This window comes from Aotus nancymaae, unplaced genomic scaffold, assembly GCF_030222135.1.
Source record: "Aotus nancymaae isolate 86718 unplaced genomic scaffold, 86718_ANA_hifiasm-v0.15.2.pri h1tg000040l, whole genome shotgun sequence".
NCBI lineage: Eukaryota > Metazoa > Chordata > Mammalia > Primates > Aotidae > Aotus > Aotus nancymaae.
Window position 1 is genome coordinate 57,731,588 of NW_026988454.1, and position 17,802 is coordinate 57,749,389.

At 39.4% G+C, this 17,802-nt stretch overlaps 1 protein-coding gene across 1 annotated transcript in view; it reads left to right on the forward strand.

Annotated features, from left to right (window-relative positions):
• AK9 (adenylate kinase 9) overlaps positions 1–17,802 on the forward strand; it is a 218,214-nt gene that overhangs the window by 65,500 nt on the left and 134,912 nt on the right. The window lies entirely within an intron of this gene.

The window sequence follows — 17,802 nt, forward strand, 5'->3', positions numbered from 1 at the left end:
CCTCCCCTAGTCCCCCAACCCCAGACAGGCCCCAGTGTGTGATGTTTCCCTCCCTGTGTCCATGTATTCTCATTGTTTAACTCCCACTTATGAGTGAGAACATGTGGTGTTTGGTTTTCTGTTCTTGTGTCAGTTTGCTGAGAATGATGGTTTCCAGCTTCATCCATGTCCCTGCAAAGGACATGAACTCATCCTATTTTATGGCTGCCTAGTATTCCATAGTATATATGTGCCACATTTTCTTTTTTTTTTTTCTTCTTTTTTTTTTTTATTGCATTTTAGGTTTGGGGGTACATGTGAAAAACATGCAGGGTTGTTGCATAGGTACATATGTGGCAGTGTGATTTGCTGCCTTCCTCCCCTTCACCTATATCTGGCATTTCTCCCCATGCTATCCCTCCCCACCTTCCCACCCCCCTCTATCCCCCCCTCTCCCCCCCAACAGACCCCAGTGTATAGTGCTCCCCTCCCTGTGTCCATGTGTTCTCATTGTTCAACACCCACCTATGAGTGAGAACATGTAGTGTTTGATTTTCTGTTCTTGTGTCAGTTTGCTGAGAATGATGGTTTCCAGGTTCATCCATGTCCCTACAAAGGACGCGAACTCATCGTTTTTGATGGCTGCATAGTATTCCATGGTGTATATGTGCCACATTTTTCCTGTCCAGTCTATCATCGATGGGCATTTGGGTTGGTTCCAGGTCTTTGCTATTGTAAACTGTGCTGCAATGAACATTCGTGTGCATGTGTCCTTATAGTAGAACGATTTATAATCCTTTGGATATATACCCAGTAATGGGATTGCTGGGTCAAATGGAATTTCTATTTCTAGGTCCTTGAGGAATCGCCACACTGTTTTCCACAATGGTTGAACTAATTTACACTCCCACCAACAGTGTAAAAGTGTTCCTATTTCTCCACATCCTCTCCAGCATCTGTTGTCTCCAGATTTTTTAATGATCACCATTCTAACTGGCGTGAGATGGTATCTCAACGTAGTTTTGATTTGCATTTCCCTAATGACCAGTGATGATGAGCATTTTTTCATATGTTTGTTGGCTTCATGTATGTCTTCTTTTGTAAAGTACCTGTTCATATCCTTTGCCCATTTTTGAATGGGCTTGTTTGTTTTTTTCTTGTAAATCTTTTTTAGCTCGTTGTAAATTCTGGATATCAGCCCTTTGTCTGACGGGTAGGCTGCAAAAATTTTTTCCCATTCTGTTGGTTGCCGATTCACTCTATTGACTGTTTCTTTTGCCGTGCAGAAGCTGTGGAGTTTGATCAGGTCCCATTTGTCTATTTTGGCTTTTGTTGCCAATGCTTTTGGTGTTTTGGTCATAAAGTCCTTGCCTACGCCTATGTCCTGAATGGTTTTGCCTAGGTTTTCTTCTAGGGTTTTTATGGTGTTAGGTCTTATGTTTAAGTCTTTAATCCATCTGGAGTCAATTTTAGTGTAAGGTGTCAGGAAGGGGTCAAGTTTCTGCTTTCTGTATATGGCTAGCCAGTTTTCCCAACACCACTTATTGAACAGGGATTCCTTTCCCCATTGCTTGTTTTTGTCAGGTTTGTCAAAGATCGGGTGGTTGTAGATATGTTGTGTCACCTCCGACGCCTCTGTTCTGTTCCATTGATCTATATCTCTGTTTTGGTACCAGTACCATGCTGTTTTGATTACTGTAGCCTTGTAGTATAGTTTGATGTCGGGTAGTGTGATGCCTCCTGCTTTGTTCTTTTTGCTTAGAATTGACTTGGCTATGCGGGCTCTCTTTTGGTTCCATATGAAGTTTAAGGTGGTTTTTTCCAGTTCTGTGAAGAAGGTCATTGGTAGCTTGATGGGGATAGCGTTGAATCTGTAAATTACTTTGGGCAGTATGGCCATTTTCACAATATTGATTCTTCCTAACCATGAACATGGAATGTTTCTCCATCTTTTTGTGTCCTCTCTTATTTCGTTGAGCAGTGGTTTGTAGTTCTCCTTGAACAAGTCCTTTACATTCCTTGTTGGTTGTATTCCTAGGTATTTTATTCTCTTTGTAGCAATTGTGAATGGCAGTTCGTTCTTGATTTGGCTCTCTTTAAGTCTGTTATTGGTGTATAGGAATGCTTGTGATTTTTGCACATTGATTTTGTATCCTGAGACTTTGCTGAAGTTGCTTATCAGTTTCAGGAGATTTTGGGCTGAGACGATGGGGTCTTCTAGATATACAATCATGTCGTCTGCAAATAGAGACAATTTGACTTCCTCCTTTCCTAATTGAATACCCTTTATTTCCTTTTCTTGCCTGATTGCTCTGGCTAGAACTTCCAGTACTATATTGAATAGGAGTGGTGAGAGAGGGCATCCTTGTCTAGTGCCTGATTTCAAAGGGAATGCTTCCAGTTTTTGCCCATTCAGTATGATATTGGCTGTCGGTTTGTCATAAATAGCTTTTATTATTTTGAGATACGTTCCGTCAATACCTAGTTTATTGAGAGTTTTTAGCATAAAGGGCTGTTGAATTTTGTCGAAGGCCTTCTCTGCATCAATTGAGATAATCATGTGGTTTTTGTCTTTGGTTCTGTTTATGTGGTGAATTACATTTATAGACTTGCGTATATTGAACCAGCCTTGCATCCCCAGGATGAATCCTACTTGATCATGGTGGATAAGCTTTTTGATGTGCTGTTGCAATCGGCTTGCCAGTATTTTATTGAAGATTTTTGCATCTATGTTCATCATGGATATTGGCCTGTAGTTTTCTTTTCTTGTTGAGTCTCTGCCGGGTTTTGGTATTAGGATGATGTTGGTCTCATAAAATGATTTGGGAAGGATTCCCTCTTTTTGGATTATTTGGAATAGTTTCAGTAGGAATGGTACCAATTCCTCTTTGTATATCTGGTAGAATTCGGCTGTGAACCCATCTGGACCTGGGCTTTTTTTTGGCTGGTAGGCTCTTAATTGCTGCCTCGACTTCAGCCCTTGTTATTGGTCTATTCAGGGTTTCAACTTCTTCCTGGTTTAGGCTTGGGAGGATGCAAGTGTCCAGGAATTTATCCATTTCTTCCAGGTTTTCTAATTTATGTGCATAGAGTTGCTTGTAATAATCTCTGATGATGGTTTGAATTTCTGTGGCATCTGTGGTGATATCCCCTTTATCATTTTTTATTGCATCTATTTGGTTATTCTCTCTTTTCTTTTTTATTAGTCTGGCTAGTGGTCTGTCTATTTTGTTGATCTTTTCAAAAAACCAGCTCCTGGATTTATTGATTTTTTGTAGGGTTTTTCGTGTCTCTATCTCCTTCAATTCTGCTTTGATCTTAGTTATTTCTTGTCTTCTGCTAGGTTTTCAGTTTTTTTGATCTTGCTCCTCTAGCTCTTTCAATTTTGATGATAGGGTGTCAATTTTAGATCTCTCCTTTCTTCTCATGTGGGCACTTATTGCTATATATTTTCCTCTAGAGACTGCTTTAAATGTGTCCCAGAGATTCTGGTATGTGGTGTCTTTGTTCTCATTGGTTTCGAAGAACATCTTTATTTCTGCCTTCATTTCAGTGTTTATCCAGTCTACATTCAGGAGAAAGTTGTTCATTTTCCATGAAGCTGTGCGGTTCTGGGTTGGTTTCTGAATTCTGAGTTCTAACTTGATTGCACTGTGGTCTGAGAGACTGTTTGTTATGGTTTCCGTTCTTTTGCATTTGCTGAGGAGCGATTTACTTCCAATGATGTGGTCAATTTTAGAGTAGGTGTGATGTGGTGCTGAGAAGAATGTATATTCTGTGGATTTGGGGTGGAGAGTTCTGTAAATGTCTATTAGGTTTGCTTGTTCCAGGTCTGAGTTCAAGTCCTGGATATCCTTGTTAATTTTCTGTCTCGTTGATCTGTCTAATATTGACAATGGGGTGTTGAAGTCTCCCACTATTATTGTGTGGGAGTCTAGGTCTCTTTGTAATTTTTTAAGAACTTTCCTTATATATTTGGGTGCTCCTGTATTAGGTGCATATATATTTAGGATCGTTAGCTTTTCTTGTTGCATTGATCCCTTTACCATTATGTAATGTCCTTCTTTGTCTCTTTTGATCTTTGTTGCTTTAAAGTCTATTTTGTCAGAGATGAGAATTGCAACTCCTGCTTTTTTTTGCTCTCCGTTTGCTTGGTAAATCTTCCTCCATCCCTTTATTGTGAGTCTTTGTGTATCCTTGCATGTGAGGTGGGTTTCCTGGATACAGCACACTGATGGGTTTTGGCTTTTTATCCAGTTTGCCAGTCTGTGTCTTTTGATTGGGGCATTTAGTCCATTTACATTTAGGGTTAATATTGTTATGTGTGAATTTAATCCTGTCATTTTGTTGCTAGCTGGCTGTTTTGCCCATTGGTTGATGCAGATTCTTCATTGTGTTGATGCTCTTTACTGTTTCATGTGTTTTTGGAGTGGCTGGTTCTGGTTGTTCTTTTCTATGTGTAGTGCCTCCTTTAGGAGCTCTTGTAAAGGTGGTCTGGTGATGGTGAAATCTCTGAGTTCTTGCTTGTTCACAAAGGATTTTATTTTTCCTTCACTTATGAAGCTTAGTTTGGCTGGATATGAAATTCTGGGTTGAAAGTTCTGTTCTTTAAGGATGTTAAATATCGGCCCCCACTCTCTTCTGGCCTGTAGGGTTTCTGCTGAGAGATCTGCAGTGAGTCTGATGGGCTTCCCTTTGTGGGTAACCCGACCTTTCTCTCTGGCTGCCCTTAGTAATTTCTCCTTCATTTCAACCCTGGTGAATCTGATGATTATGTGCCTTGGTGTTGCTCTTGTAGGGGAATATCTTTGTGGTGTTCTCTGTATTTCCTGGGCTTGAATATTGGCCTGCCTTGCTAGGTTGGGGAAGTTTTCCTGGATAATATCCTGGAGAGTATTTTCCAGCTTGGATGCATTCTCTTCGTCACATTCAGGTACCCCTATCAAACGTAGATTAGGTCTTTTCACATAGTCCCATATTTCTTGTTGGCTTTGTTCATTCCTTTTTACCCTATTTTCTCTAATCTTGCCTTCTCGTTTTATTTCATTGAGTTGATCTTCTACCTCTGATATCCTTTCTTCTGCTTGGTCAATTCGGCTGTTGAAACTTGTGCATGCTTCACGAAGTTCTCGTGTTGTGTTTTTCAGCTCCATCAATTCACTCATATTCCTCTCTAAGTTGTCCATTCTTGTTAGCATTTCGTCAAGTCTTTTTTCAAGGTTCTTAGTTTCTTTGCATTGGGTTAGAACATGTTCTTTTAGCTCACGAAAGTTTCTTATTATCCACTTTCTGAAAGCTGATTCTGTCATTTCCTCACACTCATTCTCCATCCAGACTTGTTCCCTTGCTGGTGGGGAGTTGTGCTCCCTTGTAGGAGGAGAAGTGTTCTGATTTTGGGTGTTTTCATCCTTTTTGCGCTGGTTTCTTCCCATATTTGTTGATTTATCCACCTATCGACTTTGTAGTTGCTGTCTTTCTGATTTTGGTAATTTTAAGTCTGCAGCAGCAGAACTCATAAACCCCCTTTTTCTTCCCTCCCGGTGTTCTGTCCCGGGGATTTAGGGAGTTATGATTTTCCGCTGTCTTGTTGTTGCTTTCCCTGCCCACAAGGTGGCAGCCTAGTCGCACTCAGCCTGTAGAGGCTTCGCTGAGCTGCTGTGGGCTCCGCCCAGCTTCCTTGTGAACTTTCCTGCAGTCTTGTTTATATGGGCATAGTTAGAACTGTTTCCGCTATGATGGCCCGCCCCTGTAGTGACGGAGTCTCTGTAGTGGCGGGTTACCTTCGTTGCGGCAAATTGCCCTAGGAACTGCAGGGTGTGTCCCAATGGAGGGCGCCCCTCCCCCACAGAGCTGGACCGACCCGGGTTCAGTTGTGTTTCCTGAGGCGCTTTCTTTGCCCAGGAGTGTCCTGTCTTGTCTCCCTGTTTCAGCTCCCCTTGCTGGCTTACCGGGGACTCGGGGACTCGGTTTCACTCACTCTGCAGGAGGAGCCACTTCCCTTGCCTCAGGGCACAGGCCGAGCGGTTGCGCCAGTCAAACCAGCCACACTGGCGACCCGTGGGGCTCTTTCCCCTGTGAATCTCCTGGTCTGTGGGCAGTAAAAATCCGCTGCCCAGTGAGCCGTTGCTGAAGCGGCGGCTCTGAGATTCGTGGCGCGTTTTTGTCCGGGGAATTTCCTGGCTTGACTCCCTGTTTCAGCTCCCCTTGCTGGCTTACAGAGGACTCAGTCGCACTCACTCTGCAGAAGGAGCCGCTGCTCCCTGCCTCAGGGTGCAGGCCTAGCGGCGGCCGCGCCACTCAAGCCAGCAGCGCTGGCGACCTGTGGTGCTCTTCCCCCTGTGAATCTCCTGGTCTGTGGGCAGTAAATATCCGTCTGGAAATGCGGCGTCCACTCACCCTCTGCGCTTTCTCTCGGAGCTGCATTCGCGAGTTCCTCCTAATCGGCCATCTTGGATCTCCCTCTCGTGCCACATTTTCTTAATCCAGTCTTTCACTGATGGGCATTTGGTTCCAACTCTTTGCTATTGTGAACAGTGCCACAGTAAACATACGTGTGCCTGTGTCTTTATAGTAGAATGATTTATAATCCTTTGAGTATATACCCAGTAATGGGATTGCTGGGTCAAATGGCATTTCTGGTGCTAGATCCTTGAGGAATCGTCATACTGTCTTCCACAATGGTTGAACTAATTTACACTCCACCAACAGTGTAAAAGTGTTCCTATTTGTCCACATCCTCTCCAACATCTGTTGTTTCCACACTTTTAAATGATTGCCATTCTAACTGATGTGAGATGATATCTCAATGTGGTTTTGATTTGCATTTCTCTAATGACCAGTGATGATGAGCTTCTTTTCATGTTTGTTGGCTGCATAAATGTCTTCTTTTGAGAAGCATCTGTTCATATCCATTGCCCACTTTTTGATGGGGTTGTTTGTTTTTATTTTTCTTGTGAATTTGTTTAAGATCTTCGTGGATTCTGGATTTTAGCCCTTTGTCAAATGAACAGATTGCAAAAATTTTCTCCCATTCTGTAGGTTGCCTGTTCACTCTGATGATCATTTCTTTTGCTGTGCAGAAGCTGTTTAGGTTAATTAAGTCCCATTTGTCAATTTTGGCCTTTGTTACTATTGCTTTTGGTATTTTAGTCATGAAGTCCTTGCCTGTGCCTATGTCCTAAATGGTATTGCCTAGGTTTTCTTCTAGGGTTTTTATGGCTTTAGGTCTTATGTTTAAGTCTTTAATCTATCTGGAGTTAATTTTGACATATGGCTAACCAGTTTTCCCAGCAACGTTATTGAATAGGGAGTTCTTTCCTCATTGTTTTTGTCAGGTTTGTCAAAGATCAGATGGTTGTAGATGTGTGGTGTTATTTCTGAGGCCTCTGTTCTGTTCCATTGGTCTATATCTCTGTTTTGGTACTAGTACCATGTTGTTTTTGTTACTGTAGCCTTGTAGTATAGTTTAAAGTCAGGTAGCATGATGCCTGCAGCTTTGTTCTTTTTGCTTACAATTGTCTTGGCTATGCAGGACTTTTTTGGTTCCATATGAAATTTAAGGTGATTTTTTCCAATTCTGTGAAGAAAGTCGATGATAGCTTGATGGAGATTGCATCAAATCTATAAATTACTTTGGGCAGTATGGTCATTTTCATAGTATTGATTTGTCCTATCCATGAGCATGGAATATTTTTCAATGTGTTTGTGTACTCTCTTATTTTCTTGAGCAGTGGTTTCCAACTCTCCTTGAAGAGGTCCCTCACATCCCTTGTTGTATTCCTAGGTATTTTATTCTCTTTGTAGTAATTGTGAATAGGAGTTCACTCATGATTTGGCTCTCTGTTTGTCTGTTATTGATATATAGAAATACTTGTGATTTTTGCACATTGATTTTGTATCCTGAGACTGCTGAAGTTGCTTATCAGCTTAAGGAGATTTTGGCCATTTCACTTTTGTAATGGCATCTTTTAATAAACAGAAGTTGTTGATTTCAATGGATAATGATTTATTAACCTTGTCTGTTATCATTAGTGCTTTTTATGTCACACTTAAGAAAATTTTTCCACCTAAACATCATGAGGATATTGTCCTATATTAACTTCTAAAAGCTCTATTGTTTTGACTTTCACATTTAGATATATAATCCACTTAGACTTGACTTTCTTATAATGTGAAGGACAGGGTAAGTTTTACTTTTTCCCATATAGATATTCGGCCATTTCAGGATCACTGAAGAAAAGATCATCCTTTATCAACTGTTTTGCCCCCTTTGTCTTATATCATGTCTTTATACATGTGTGTGTCTGTTTTGGGACTCAGTGATCTATTTCTTTTTTACTTCATTTCTTTTTGAGACAAGATCTTGCTCTGTTGCTCAGGTTGAAGTGCAATGGTGCCATCATAGTTCACTGCATCCTCTAACTCCTGGTCTCAAACCATCCTCCCACCTCAGCCTCCTGAGTAGCTGGTATGACAGATGCACACCACCATGCCTGGCTAATCTTTGTATTTTTTGTAGAGATGGGGTCTTGCTATGTTGCCCTGGCTGATCTCGGGAGCTCCTTGCCTTAAATGATCCTCCCACTTCAGCCTCCCAATGCACGTGGATTACAAGTGTGAACCACAATTCTGAACCTCTCTGATTTTATAGAGAGAAATTTTATATAGAAAAATCTTTTGGGATTTTAACTAGGATAGCATCACATTTATCAATCAGCTGGAGAAATGGACATCTTTACAATATTGACTCTTCTAGTCCATAAATATGATACATTTTACCATTTATTTAGCCCCTATTTCATTTACATTAGTAATAATTTAGAGCTTTCTGTGTAGAAATTTACACAAACCTCTACATATTTGATGCGTTTTGATGCTATCATAGGTAATATCATTTTTAACTAATTAAAACTTCCCTCTATTATCTTGCATGTTATATATTATTTTCTTTAAAGAGTCACCCAAGAAATAATGCCTGACATATTACTTCTAATATAAATTGGTACTTTTACACTTCTTAGATAATGCAAGGGTCTTACAATTCCAACATACCTTTAAAATGTATTTCCACATTATCCTGTAAAGCATCACTTGGTTTTTAATGTACAAACATCATAGACCATACATATCTCTTAATACAACATTTTCAAACACTGGTTATATTTACATCTCCAAAACAAAATTCTACATTTTAAATTTATAATATTCAGGAAAGATGGTGTGATACATTGCAAATGTAATTGGTGGAATGTCAAAATCAAGGATAAGTGTTTAGAAAACTTCCTCATGTGTCAGTAACAGAGTCTTAAGTGTTCCCGGCCCTAAGAAAGGCCATTTTACTACATGGAAAACAGGGTGTGTACCACCAATCATGTTAACTGTTTGGTGATCACATAATGATATTTTAACCATTTTGCACCCAAATATGATTGCCTATTACTTGTAATAGGGCTTTGCTTATGTTTTAGTTACATTATAGAATTTGAATCTAGGTATAATGCATTATAAATTTCCCATTTAAAACAATGAAAAATGAGCTGGGCATGGTGGCTCATGCCTGTAACTCCAGCACTTTGGGAGGCTGAGGCAGGAGGATCCCTTGAGTCCAGGAGTTTGAGGCCAGCCTAGGCAAAATGGTGAGACCCTGTCTCTAAAAAAGTAAAATAAAATAAAATCATGAAAAATTATTTCTGACCCTCAGAAACTGAAATAATTATTTTTGTTCATTTTAAGTCATTAAGTTTTTAGGTACTTTTTAATGCAACAATTAGACAATTAATGTCCCGAAATAATTTTTTAAGATTGATAATTATATTTCATAAAAGTATAAAACATTTCTCTCTGATACAAGGCCTCTATTTTTTAAAATGAAACCCAGTAGCCTGGAGATCTTTGAAACAAGTATAACTAAAAAAGTGTTTCTGGCACTGTACACATTGAGCACCTACAGATCAAAAGGAAAAAGGCAACACTAGGAAAATAGGCAACAGATAGCTAGAGAAAACCACAGAAGATGAGTTGTCAGTGGAAAAAACTTGTAAAAGATGCCTAACCTCATCAGGAGATAAATAACGTAAATTAAAATAATAGTAAGATGAAAATTTTCACCCATATAAAAAGAATGACCAAAAAAGAATGACCAGAAAAGAATGTTCTCTAATGAGAACATGCATGAATGGGAAGTTTTAAAAACTATTGAAGGAACTGTACATTGCTACCATCTTCTTAAGAATCTTTACATTCCAGCCATGTCAGAGGAACTAGCCCTCCTACTGCGTGATCCCTGAGGGAAGAGAAACTCATGAGGTGAGCTGCTTGGTTACCGCAATTGTCTGCATGGGTGTAGACAGTTTCCTGACAGGACAAGTAGAACATGGTGTTTCCACGGGACTGAGAAGGCTGAGCTGAGTTCTGAAGCAGCCTGCACTGTGAAGCGGAGCAGCAGAGAGAAAGGAGCTGCTTGTGAGTAGGGTGAGAGTGAGGCCCAAGTCTGTGTAGCCAAGAGCTTCACAAAGAAGACTTCACAAAGCTTATCAAAGGATGGCTCCTCCAGGTTGTGAACAGAATACATACTGGAGCTTGAGCAGTACTGAGACTCGAGACATCTGGCCCAGTCACGAAGGAGAGACCTTATTACCAGAACACCAAGCTGACAGACTGAGAAGGCCATCCTTGGGAGTATGGGCCACAGCCTAGATTAAGGTCTACTCTACACCTCTCTCACCAAGCCTAAAACCCCTCCTCAATAAAATCTGGGGGGATGAATTTGGAGATTGAGTCCTATCAAAATGGGAAACACTTGAGGGCTTTGCAAATATTGGATTTAATAAAACGTAAAACAGAAGTTCAGGCCAGGCACAGTGGTCTGTAATCGCAGCACTTTGGGAGGCTGAGGAGGATGGTTCACTTGAATCCAGGAGGTTGAGACCAATCTAGCCAACATGGCAAAACCCTGTCTCTACAAATACAAAAATTAGCCAGGTATGGTGGTGCACACGTGTAATCTCAGCTATTTGGGAGGCTGAGGCAGGAGAATCACTTGAACCCAGGAGGCGCAGGTTGCAGTAAGCAGAAATCACACCACTACACTCCAGCCTGGGTAACAAGGAGAGATTGTCTCAAAAAAAAAAAAAAAACAAAAAACAGAAGTTCAGTATGGTAAACCAATAGAGTTATGTGCTGCATCAACGACAGACTGCATATACAACAGTGGTCCCATAAGATTATAATGGAGTTGAAATATTCTTATTGCCTAGTGAAGTCGTAGCCATTGTAACATCATAGCACAAGTTACTCATGTGTCTGTGGTACTGCTATAAACAAACCTACTGTGCTGCCAGATGTATAAAAGCATAGCACATACAATTATGTACAGTTATGTAATACTTGATGAAGATAATTAACAATGATGTTACTGGTTTATGTATTTACTACATCATACTTTTAATCATTATTTTAGAATGTATTCTTCTACTTATAGAAAAAGTTAACTGTAAAACAGTCTCAAGCAGGTCCTTCAGGAGATATTCCAGAAGGCATTGTTGTCATGGGAGACGACACTCTATGTATGTTATTGTCCCTGAAGACCCTCCAGTGGTACAAGATGTAGAGGAGGAAGACAGTGATACTGAAAATCATGACCCTGTGGAGGGCTAGGCTAATGTATGTGTTTGTGTCTTTGTTTTTACCAAAAAAACTTAAAAATAGAAAAAAGCTCATAGAGTGAGGAAATAAGAGAAGACACAAACAGATGGAAAAACATTCCATGCTCATGGTTAGGAAGAATCAGTATCGTGAAAATGGCTGTAACACCCAAAGTAATTTATAGATTCAATGCTATCCACATCAAGCTACCATTGACTTTCTTCACAAAATTGGAAAAAAACCACCTTAAATTTTATATGGAACCAAAAAAAGAGCCTGCATAGCCAAGACAATCCTAAGCAAAAAAAAAAAAAAAAAATTCTGGAGGCATCACGCTTCCTGACTTCAAACTGTACTACAAGTCTCCAGTAATTGAAACAGCATGGTACTGGTACCAAAACAGAGATATAGACCAATGGAACAGAACAGAGGCCTCAGAATTAATGACACACATCTACAACCATTTGACCTTTGACAAATCTGACAAAAACAAGCAATGGGGAAAGGATTCCCTGTTTAGTAAATGGTGTTGGGAAAACTGGCTAGCCATATGCAGAAAGTTGAAACTGAATTCCTTCCTTGTACCTTATACAAAAATTAACTCCAGATGGATTAAAGATTTAATCATAAGACCTAACATCATAAAAACCCTAGAAGAAAACCTAGGCAATATCATTGAGGACATAGGCATGGGCAAGGACTTCATGACTAAAACACCAAAAGCAATGGCAACAAAAGCCAAAATTGACAAATGGGATTTAATTAAACTTAAGAGCTTCTCCACAGCAAAAGAAACTATCATTAGAGTGAACCGGCAACCAACAGAATGGGAAAAAATTTTTGCAATCTGTCCATTTGACAAAGGGCTAATATCCAGAATCTATGGAGAACTTAAACAAATTTATAAGAAAAAAAAAACCCAACAACCCCATTAAAAAGTGAGCAAAGCATGTAAACAGACACTTCTCAAAAGAAGACATTTATGCAGCCAACAAATGTATGAAAAAAAAGCTCATCATCACTGGTCATTAAAGAAATGAAAATCAAAACCACATTGAGATACCATCTCACGCCAGTTAGAATGGTAATCATTAAAAAATCAGGATACAAGAGACGCTGGAGAGGATGTGGAGAAATAGGAATGCTTTTACACTGTTGGTGGGAGTGTAAATTAGTTTAACCATCGTGGAAGACAGTGTGGCAATTCCTCAAGGATCTAGCACCAGAAATGCCATTTGACCCAGGAATCCCATTACTGGGTACATACTCAAAGGATTGTAAATCGTTCTATTATAAAGACACATGCACATGTATTTTTACTGTGGCACTGGTCACAGTAGGAAAGACTTGGAACCAACCCAAATGCCCATCAATGACAGACTAGATAAAGAAGGCCGGGTGCAGTGGCTCACACCTGTAATCCCAGCACTTTGGGAGGCCACAGTGGGCGGATCACAAGGTCAGGAGATAGAGACCATCCTGTCCAACATGGTGAAACCCCATCTCTAGTAAAAATACAAAAAAAAAAAAAAAAAAGCTGAGCGTGGTGATGCATGCCTGTAGTCCCAGCTACTAAGGAGCCTGAGGCAGGAGAATTGCTTGAGCCCAGGAGGCAGAGATTGCAGTGAGCCGAGATTGTGCCACTGCACTACAGCCTGGGTGACAGTGTGAAACTCTGTCTCAAAAAAAAAATATATATATATATATATGGCACATATACACCATGGAATACTATGCAGCCATAGAAAAGCATGAGATCATGTCCTTTGCAGGGACATGGGTAAAGCTGGAAACCATCATTATCAGCAAAGTAACACAAGAAGAGAAAACCAAACACCACATGTTCTCACTCATAAATGGGTGTTGAATAATGAAAACACATGGACACAGGGAGGGGAACATCACACACTGGGGCCTGTCAGTGGGTGGGGGTCTAGGGGAGGGAAATCAGGGGTTAGGGGGATAAGGAAGGGATAGCATTAGGAGAAATACATAATGTAGATGATGGGGTGATGGATGCAGCAAATCACCATGACACATGTATACCTATGTAAAAACCTGCACATTCTGCACATGTACCCCAGAACTTAAAGTATAATAATAATAATAATAAAAAGATACAAAGAAACTATTTTGTACATCTGTATAATGAGTTTGTGTTTTAAGCTAAGCACTGTTACAAAAGAGTCAAAAAGTTTAAATATTTTAAAAGTTTATAAAGTAAAACAGCTATAATAAGATAAGGTTAACTTATTATTGAACAAAGAAAAAAAATAAATTTAGTGTAGCCTAAGTATACATTGCTTATAAAGTCTACAGTAGTATACAGTAATATCTCAGGCCTTCTTATTCACTGACCACTCACTGTCTCACCCAGATCAACTTCTAGTCTTGCAAGTTTCATTCATGGTAAATTCCCTATACAGGTGTAGCATTTAAAAAAATTTTATGCCATATTTGTACAGTAACTTTTCTATATTTAGATATGTTTAGACATACAAATTCTTAACGCTGTATTAGAGTTGCTTGCAAAATTCAGTACAGCAACACGCTGTACAGGTTTATAGCCTAGAAGCAATAGGCTATACCATATAGCCTAGGTATATAGTAAGCTGTACCATCTAAACTTGTGTAACTACACTCAATGCTGTTTGCATGACAACAAAATCACCCTATGACACATTTCTCAGAATGTATCCCCATTGTTAAGCAACACATACCCATAATTAAACTGCCTGATAGAACAAAAGTCACCACTGACAGTCTTCAGAGGAAGATAATAGAATTCAAAGTCCCTAATAATGTATCATGTCCAACATGTAATGGAACATTACAAGACATGCAAAGAAACAGGAAAATGTTACCCATATCAAGAAAAAAGGAGACAATAGAAACTGGCCCTGAAATGGACTGGGTTGGATTTGGCAGATAAAATCTTTAAAGTGGCTATTATAAATATACTTAAGGTCTTTGTAAGAGAATAGAGAATCTCATAAGATAAATTTAAAAACTATTTAAAACAGAACCAAATGGAAATCCTGCACTAAAAATACAAAAACAAAACAACATTTTACTGAATTAGCTTGACAGCAGATTGGAATTTGTGTAAGAAATTGAAAACAGATCAATAAAACATTTCCAGTCTGAAGAACAAAGGGAGAAAAAAATATTGAAAGAAATGAGTAGAGCTTCAGGGACCTGTGGGATAAATCAAATGGACTAATGTGAGTCCGTGGAGTCCCAGAAGAGGATGATAATGAATATAGGACAGAAAAAAATATACTTGAAGATATCATTGCCAACATTACTTAAATTAAGAAACCTAGCAAAAACCGAAAAATTTAGATTGACTTATAGCTCCAAGAAGCTCAGTAAGCCCCAAGCAGGATAAATACAAGGAAAACCACACCTACACACATCATATTTAATGCTGAAAACACCTAAAGCGGCAGTCCCCAACCTTTTTGGCACCATGAACTGGTTTCATGGTTTCATCCTCCACCCCAGCGACCCAGTTTTTCCACAGACTGGGTTGCTGGGGTAGAGGATGGTTTCAGGATGAAACCGTTCCACTTCAGATCTTCAGGCATTAGATTCTCATAAGGAGCACACAAACTAGATCCCTCACATGTGCAGTTCACAATAGGGTTCATGCTCCCATGAGAATCCAATGCTGCCATTGATCTGACAAGAACCAGAGCTCAGGCAGTAATGCTCATCGACTGCTCACTTCCTGCAGTGGCCTGGGGGTGGGGGACACCTGCCCTAAAGCAGCCACAGAAAAATTGATATATTAAATAGAAAAAAAGATTGATACAAATGATAGCCAACTTGTCATCAGAAGCAATGGCAATCAGAAAACAATCAAACAAGAGCTTCAAACAACTAAAAGAAAAAAAGGCTATCCTAGAATTATATACCAAGTGAAAATGTCCTTGAAAAATGAGTTTCAGATAAAGGTCACTTTCTGGCCTTCTGATGTCTAAGAGTTTCACAATACAATTCCCAAGCCAAATCACCTAAGCACTAAACAAACAATACTCATGCAAATGAAGCTTCCAATTATTAATATACTCTGGAAAATAAGAGTAATTATTGAATCTAGAAACTGAAACAGGATGCTAGAAACAGAAAAGGGAACATTTGGGGAAAATTGGGTCCTTTGAAATTAAAATATGTGCAAGATGAAAGAAAAAAGAAAATATGACACAAATGAAAACTTCAATAAAAAGAGTTAAAAGATAGAAATTAAAGTTACCTTCTAGAAATTAGTATAAACTGACAAACAAATGGAAAAAGAATACAAAAGGAAATAAACTACAAGGTCAGTCTAGAATGTTCATTATCCATATAGGAATTCTTGTAGGAGCTACCAGAGAAAAGAATAGTGCCAAAGAAATAACTGCAGAAAATTTCCCAGATTGATGGACATGCTTCCAGATAGAAATGACATAGCAAATGCCCAGAACAATGGATGGACAAAGACCCACACAAAGGCACATCACTTTGAAATTATAAGGCAATGGGGGCAAAGATCCAGAGGCTTCTGTAAAAATGAGCCTAGAATACTCTGGAGAGGAAAACTGGGTCCCATGGAAAGGACTGGGAATTCCAATAGCATGAAACTTCTCAACCCACAACTCTAGAAGCCAGAAGACAATTTTTGGGGGGAGTGGCTGACAGCCTAAGATTTTATATTCAGACCAATAAAGTCTAATGATAGAATGAGGGCATTTTCAGTCATATATGCAAAAAATTACCTCTCATCTATTCTTTGTCAGAAGCTACTAGAGGATATAGTCCATCAGAATGAGGACCTAAACCAAGATGGAGACATGAGATCTGAAAGAAAAACACATGCACATGAATGTTCATTGCAGCACTGTTTACAATAGCAAAGACTTGGACCCAACCCAAATGCCCATTGATGATAGACTGGACAGGGAAAATGTGGCACATATACACCATGGAATACTATGCAGCCATAAAAAACGATGAGTTCGTGTCCTTTATAGGAACACGGTTGAAGCTGGAAACCATCATTCTCAGCAAACTGACACAAGAACAGAAAATCAGCCACATGTTCTCACTCATAGGAGGGTTGAACAATGAGAACATGTGGACATAGGGAGGGGAGCATCACACACTGGGGTCTGTGATGGGGAACTAGGGGAGGGACAGTGGGGGGTAGGGAGTTGAGGAGGGGTAACATGGGGAGAAATGTCAGATACAGGTGATGGGGAGGAAGGCAGCAAACCACATTGTCATATATGTACCTATGCAACAATCTTGCGTGTTCTTCACATGTACCCCAAAACCTAAAACGCAATAAAATATATATTTTTTTTAAAAAAGCATCCATGCGTCCCTGACAAGGAAGAGGGAAAGGGAATCCCAAGATGTTTGGAGAGGGAGAGCCAATTAGGTCAGTTGTTCTACAGGCCTAGAAGCCTAGAAAATAACCAATCCAGTTCGGGGTAGAAGTCCAGATGGCTCCAGAAGAGATAGCTCCAGGAAGATGATTACCTGGCGTATTTTCAAGCAGAAATTCATACTTGTGAAGAAGAGTTTGGGAATTCATTATTGATAGGTATATAGATATATAGAAAACTAAGCAATCCCCACCAAAAAAAAAAAAAAAAAAAAAACCTACTGCAAGAACAGAACTATGACTGTATTCTACATAATTGTGAATAATTGTTTATAAGCAAAATAACATGAGTAACATATTTTTTAAAGGTATTATCTAATTCTTGGAGGTTTATGGAGGGCTGTGGGAGAAGAAATTGTGTGTGTGTGTGTGTGTGTGTGTGTTTACCTAAGATTCCTTGCTAGTTCATCATTTGGGGAATAAAAAGTTATATCCAGGTAATTTTGTATTATTTAAAGTATAAATTAGAAGGAAAAAAATTAGAAGGAAAAGTAAAACTTTTGACAGCATACAAGGAAAATATTGAGTATATATTTGTCATGTGTGTCTATCATCTGTTACTGCATAAAAAATTACCCTATCAGCTTGAAACAACAATAAGCATTTATTATCTTGCATAGTTTCTCTGAGTCAGGAATTCAGGAATGGCTTAGCTATGTGATTCTGTTCAAGGTTCTTTCATGAGGTTACAGGTAAGATGTCATCTGGTGCTGCATTCATCTGACAGTAGGCTGGGGCTGGAAGATGGC